This window comes from Ochotona princeps, chromosome 28 (assembly GCF_030435755.1).
Source record: "Ochotona princeps isolate mOchPri1 chromosome 28, mOchPri1.hap1, whole genome shotgun sequence".
NCBI lineage: Eukaryota > Metazoa > Chordata > Mammalia > Lagomorpha > Ochotonidae > Ochotona > Ochotona princeps.
This window is the reverse complement of record NC_080859.1, coordinates 24,169,242-24,176,177: the sequence shown is the minus strand read 5'-3', so window position 1 is coordinate 24,176,177 and position 6,936 is coordinate 24,169,242. Positions and strand designations below refer to the sequence as shown.

Here is a 6,936-nt window from a genome sequence, read left to right as displayed (position 1 = left end):
ACTATTGTTTTTATTTTTATTTTAGAGGCAGACAGGGAGTTGTCATCCACTAGCTGCCATTCCCGAATGTTCCATAATTGCCCAGGAGGCTACAGCAGCTAAAGCTGGGAGGCAGGAATTCATTGCAGGTTCCCGTGATGGATGAGGGGAACTCAAATGACCTGACATCCCAATGCTTCCTGCCTGGTCCCGCATGAGAAAGAACCTAGAACCAGCAGCTAAAGCTAAAATGGCACACGGGCACGCCACTGGCGGCACACAGCACCGTCACCACGAGGCCTCATGCCTGCCTCCTGATGGGCTGCAGTGCGTGATGATTCTGCTGTGAGGCTTTCCTGTGCATCGTGGGCTGCTTAGTGGTCACCCACAATAACCATACATGACCATAGATGACAGTACACGCACTCCCAATACCACCACCCAACGTGACAGCCAGAATCTAGGGCCCTGCTGCAGAAGGCGGGCAGTGGGTGCCCAAGCTGGGAACCAATGCATACTTTATAAGAATCAACCTTATAGGGCCCGGCGGCGTGGCCTAGCGGCTAAAGTCCTCGCCTTGAATGTGCCCCAGGATCCCATATGGGCGCCGGTTCTAATCCCGGCAGCTCCACTTCCCATCCAGCTCCCTGCTTGTGGCCTGGGAAAGCAGGAGAGGACGGCCCAAAGCTTTGGGACCCTGCACCCATGTGGGAGACCTGGAAGAGGTTCCTGGTTCCCAGCATCGGATCGGCACAGCACCGGCCCGTTGCGGCTCACTTGGGGAGTGAAACATCTGATGGAAGATCTTCCTCTCTGTCTCTCCTCCTCTCTGTATATCCGGCTTTCCAATAATAATAATAAAATCTTTAAAAAAAAAAGAAAGAATCAACCTTATATATTTTAAAAAGATGAGCCAAGTAACACTCTCACATTCCACTTTATCATCGGATTTAATAGAAGCTTGTCAGTTCCCCTACCTGCTGCTTTCATTCTGTTGACATGAGTTGCTTCATTGGGAGCAAATGAAGAAAAATCTAACACATATGTAGTTATGAAATGTGAAAGTATTTTAATAACCTTTTAAAATTGTGGATTTTTAAATTCCACCCATTATTCATCAACTAGTCATTTCTTTTGTTTTTATAAGATTTATTCATTTGTATTGGAAAGGCAGATTTACAGAGACAAGGAGAGACAAAGATCTGTCTGCTGCTTCACTCCCCCAGATGCTTGCAGCAATCAGAGCCAAGCTGACACAATCTGAAGCCAGGAGCCAGGAGCTTCTTCCGGGTCTCCCATACTAGTAGAGCATCCTAAGGCTCTGGGCTGTCCTCGGCTGCATTCCCAGAGCAGGAGACAGATGGGAAGCGAAGCTTCTGGGACATGAACCATGGGATGCTGGCACTTGCAGATGAATGATTAGCCATTTGAGCCATTGTTCTCCCCCGGCCCCCAAACACTCAATTCTTTTTTTTTCTTAAAGCCTATTCCCTTTATGCTAAAACTTTTTTTTCAATTTTTTGTATTGATTACATTGCATTATGTGACACAGTTTTATAGGCACTGGGATTTCCCCCCACCCCTCCCTACCCCCCCCCCGTGGTGGATTCCTCCACCTTGTTGCATTACCACAGTTCAAGTTCAGTTGAGATTCTTTCATTGCAAGCATCTACCAAGCATAAAGTCCAGCATCTTATTATCCAGATAAGTTCAACGGTTTCTTGGGGAGACCATCTCTGGTCTGAAGGTAGAGCTGGCAGAGCATCATCCCAATCAATTAAAAGCCCCAACATCACATCAGTAACAATTTATAACATTATGCAATTAGCTGAGATGGTATTGAGTAACCAATACGTTAAAAGAGAAAAAAAAAAGAATGCAAGTTCTGAACCACATCCTGTGACTTCTACATTGACATTTCAATTATTAGTTTATATACAACTGGGTCCTATACACCTTAAAATGGCTATAGATTGCTATTCAGCTGTCTCATGTCTATTTTAATTTTAGTATTTAGTAGTTTATAGCGTTGAAGCATGATTTTGCTGAACCTGGCTGTTTTTCAGGTAGTCTAACTCTGTAACTCCAACAAGACATATGTCAACAGTTTAGGTGAACAGTTTTAGGAGGGGTGTGCAGAGAAATCTTCCATACCCCAGTGAGGAGTAACTAATCTTTGTATCCCACCCAGTAAGTTATAAGTGCATCCCCACTGACCGTTTCCTGTCTGTTTCTAAGCTTTCCTTGTTGTTCTCTGTCTATCTATTCTAGTTTTGCTTGCTTGTTTGTTTGCTTGCTTGCTTGTTTTGTGGGGTGTCTGGAGCGATCCTGATGGTCATTTCAAGAGAGGGTGGGGACCCAAAGTCAGAACCAGGCAAGGACCAGAGAAAGCTCCTCTCCCTAGTCCCGAAGGAAGTTTACTGTTCTTCTGTTTCTGCGGACCGCTCAGTGCTCCTGGTTGTCGTTCCGATGACCTTGGATCCTGCAAGGCAGGAATTGGGCTTCTTCCATCCCATGTGGTAGATCCAAATGGGGGGTGGATGACCTCAGAGTTCTCGGCCTCTGAAGGCACTCCAATTCACCACAAACACTCAATTCTTAAAGGTTTCTTTGTCACATAAAATTTCTTTTGTCTATCTTCTACTTTTAGTCTTAATCTCTGCATTAGGTGTTTGGAAATTAATGGCGCCCTAAGCTATGTTCTTCCAAAATTGAACACGTTACTACCGACTTTATTATTTCAATCCCCGAAAACCATAATTGTTCACCCCACGTCAGTCTTACCAGCACCACCAGGAAGTACTAGGATGCTGTCAAGCTCGCACTGGTAGATAAGTTGCTTTATTCTAAGGTTCTAATTTTCAGCTGAAATCTTCGATTTTATCACTGGCAGCGTATGCTGCCAGTTTCCCCTGAAGGGACAGACTCACTTCATTAACTTCTTGAGAAAATGTCTAACGAATACTCAGGCATGAATAACTATAATTTGTCTGTCAGTCACTCAGGTTAAAAAAAATGTGTTTTGTTAGAAATGGCTATTTAGCTTATAACTCATACAATTAACTTGTACTTTTCTTGAAGTCTGCGATCATACTCGAATAGGCACCAGAGTATTTTGCGTGTGTTTCCAAATTCACCGAACAGCTCTTTGTAGATGAACTCAATAGTTGAGACTTAATAAAATTAATCATTTTTAGCTTAATCAAAGGACATTCATAAGGAAAACTGGTCCTAGTAATGCAGAATATAGTATTTGCTGACATAGTTCCATGCCCCGTCTTGGTTCACACCAAAGCACAAACACCATTGGGACTTGGGGACTTTCTGGCTCCCAGACTACTGGTTTTGAAAGTCATTGCTGTCCACACTTTTCTGAAATCCAATAGAAACTATCTTCTGATAGATTTGTGCAAACACAGATGTATTTCATCAATATACTCCATCAAGAATTGAGTATATCGTGCGAACTGCACGGGGCATTCCTAAAACAAGCCACCCAGCACCACTAAAATTGCTAGAACGCATGGTTGTTTTCTTTAACTATAAGGCTTGGAGGTTAAACATTATTTTAAAACACTTCAGTTTCTCTTGATGAGGGTGACAGGGGCTGAAACGTCCTGTTATCTTTTTTGAAAATATTTCCATATTGAGTCTAGATCTTGTTGGAGTAATGAGTTTCAAAACTTAGTGTGTGAGACGCTCTTGACCGAGAGTCGCCGCGGTTTCCTGCTTCAACAGTGCTGGGAGGAACCCGGCGCTCGACCCCCGGCTGCCCTGGGGCCCTCGCCGCTCCAGCTCCGTGCAGCCACCTGCCATGACGACAGGTATCCTTGGCAGGGGCGCCAGAACTACCACCAGGACTCGGAGGCCACCATCAACCGCCAGATCAACCTGGAGCTGTATGCCTCCGATGTCCACCTGTCCACGTCTTACTACTTTGACCGTGATGATGTGGCTTTGAAGAACTTTGCCAAATACTTCCTCCACCCGTCTCATGAGGAGAGGGAGCACGCAGAGAAACTGATGAAGCTGCAGAACTAGCGGGGCAGGGAGGGGGGTGGAGGGCCGGATCTTCCTTCAGGACATCAAGAAACCAGACCATGATGACTGGGAGAATGGCCTGAGTGCAATGGAGTGCGCGTTGCACCTGGAACAAAGTGTCAATCAGTCACTGCTGGAACTGCACAAACTGGCCACTGACAAGAATGACCCCCACTTGTGTGACGTCACCGAGACTCATCACCTGGATGAGCAGGTGAAGGCCATTTAGGAACTGGGCGACCACGTAACCAACCTGCACAGGATGGGAGCCCCCACGGCTGGCATAGCAGAGTACCCCTCCTAGCAGTACACCCTGGGAGACTGTGATAACCCGAGCTAAAGCCTGAGGCTGACCATGCCACAGCCAGGGCACAGCTTCCCTGGCTGTGCACCAAGGCAGTGCGTGCGAATCGGGGCCACCTTGACCTGTTCTATACACTGTACCAAAACATCCACCATGTACTTTAATTTGTACCATCCTTTCAAATAAAGAAATTTGGTACCCCCCCCAAAAAAACTTACTGTGTCAGTATTGCTTTCTTAGATTTACATCAAAGCTGGCGCCTCTTTTTTTCCTCAAAGAATAGATTCCAGATCCGTTCACTCAGTTTCCAACACAGTGCCTTGTTCAAATTAGGTACTCAATATTATTTGTTCACTGTAACACTGAGTTGGTTTACCCCTTTTAAAATCTCGATTGTTTTATAATCACATGATATGACCTTCAGCCTGTTTTCTTCATTGCTGAAGAGGGCTGCTTTTCAGGCCCCTTTTAGATGAACGGGTGCTTTTTATTGAAAATGGAATGATTGAGGAATGTGTGCCCGCCAGAAAGCAAACTTGCTCTCTTCCGCTAAACTTGACGACGATGCAAACTTCACAGCCAAACACTTGCCGGCCAATCTTAAACACACACCCCAACCATCAGGCAAGAGAATGATCTAGACGAAGAAAGCTTGATAAGATCCAGCCATAAAACTGAAATGACAACTGGCATTTGGCGTTGCCTTGAAGCGTCAGCTGGAGATGGTAGGAAGGCAGGCTTCCCATTTGTCAAACCCCGCCTAGAGGGCACAGGGAAGACGATACCCAACAAAGATGACAGGTTCTAGCTTGGCACTGAGTAGCGCTATGGGCTAACAACTTAATTAAGCCAGATTGGAATAAAACAGAAATGCAGACTATGTAAAGGGGAATTTCTCCAAGGGAGAACAGATCATGCAGCAATTATCTGCTGACCTAGATCATATTGAGGGGCTCTGGGAGGCCTAAATGGAGAGTTTAAGCATAACTCGTTGATGGACAAATTAGAATGCACCTCTAACATAGGACCCTAGATGGTCTACTTTTATCTGTAGTTATCATGTCATGATACATTTAAATAGCAGAAAGTTAAACTTGTAACTTCTTATACCAAGGGACTATACTATTGTTATAATAAATTAATTCCTGTCAAATTGAAAAGTTGCGCCCAGGTAGTAGATCTTGGACACAGTAATCAGAGATCGCGTGGGACACCCACGAGCCATAGCAGAGTTCCAGCCTTGACTTTCCTTCCCAGCTTTCTGTAATTGTGTCCCCAGGAGGAAGCCCCTGGGAGGTGTCCCTGACACCCATGGGAGAGGTGCGGAATGAGCCTCATGCTCCACAGTTCAGCCCCACCCACCTGTGCCAGGCACTGGGGGGGATAAGTGAACCACCACATAGAAAATCTCAAGTTCTAAACAAACTAGAATAGATAGACAGAGAACAACTAGGAAAGCTTAGAAACAGACAGGAAACGGTCAGCCGGGATATACTTATAACTCACTGGGTGGGACACAAAGATCAGTTACTCCTCTCTGGGGTGTTGAAGATTTCTCTGCACACCCCTCCCAAAAACGTTCACCTAAACTGTTGACATTGGTCCTGTTAAAGTTATAGAGTTAGACTATGGGCCCGGCGGCGTGGCCTAGCGGCTAAAGTCCTCGCCTTGAAAGCCCCGGGATCCCATATGGCCGCCGGTTCTAATCCCAGCAGCTCCACTTCCCATCCAGCTCCCTGCTTGTGGCCTGGGAAAGCAGTCGAGGACGGCCCAAAGCTTTGGGACCCTGCACCTGCGTGGGAGACCCGGAAGAGGTTCCAGGTCCCAGCATCGGATTGGCGCGCACCGGCCTGTTGCAGCTCACTTGGGGAGTGAAACATCTGATGGAAGATCTTCCTCTCTGTCTCTCCTCCTCTCTGTATATCCTGCTTTCCAATAACAATAAAATCTTTAAAAAAAAAAAAAAGTTATAGAGTTAGACTACCCGAAAAACAGCCAGGTTCAGCAAAATCATGCTTCAATGCTATAAACTGCTAAATACTAACATTAAAATAGGCATGAGACAGCTGAATAGCAATCTATAGCCATTTTAAGGTATATAGAACATGGTTGAATATAAACCAAAATTGAAATGTCTATGAGGAAGTCACAGGATGTGGTTGAGAACCTGCATTCCCCTAGTAACATATTGGTTAATCAATACCATGTCAATTAATGCCATAATGTTGTAAATGGTTGTAAATATTATGTTGGAGCTTTTAATCGATTGGAATGATACTCTGCCGGCTCTACCTTCAGACCAGAGATGGTCTCACCAAGAAACCATTGAACTTACCAGGACAATAAGATGCTGGACTTTATGCTTGGTCAAAACCTCCAATGAAAGAATCTCAACTGAATTTGAACTATGCAAATGCAACAAGGTGGAGTAATCCACCGGGGGGGGGGGGGAGGTTTTGGGGAGGGGTGGGAGGAATCCCAGTGCATAAAAAAATGTGTCACATAATGCAATGAAATTAGTAAAAATAAAAAAAAAGAAAGAAAGAAAAAAGAAAATCTCCAGTTCTACTGGAAAAGCAATGTATTCGTAGTATGCCTCATGGCTCAGCCGA

General features: G+C 45.2%; 1 pseudogene; it reads left to right on the top strand.

The window, feature by feature from the left end:
• Positions 1-229: 229 nt before the first annotated feature.
• On the top strand, positions 230-4,472 carry LOC101526481 (ferritin heavy chain-like; annotated as a pseudogene).
• Positions 4,473-6,936: the final 2,464 nt, after the last annotated feature.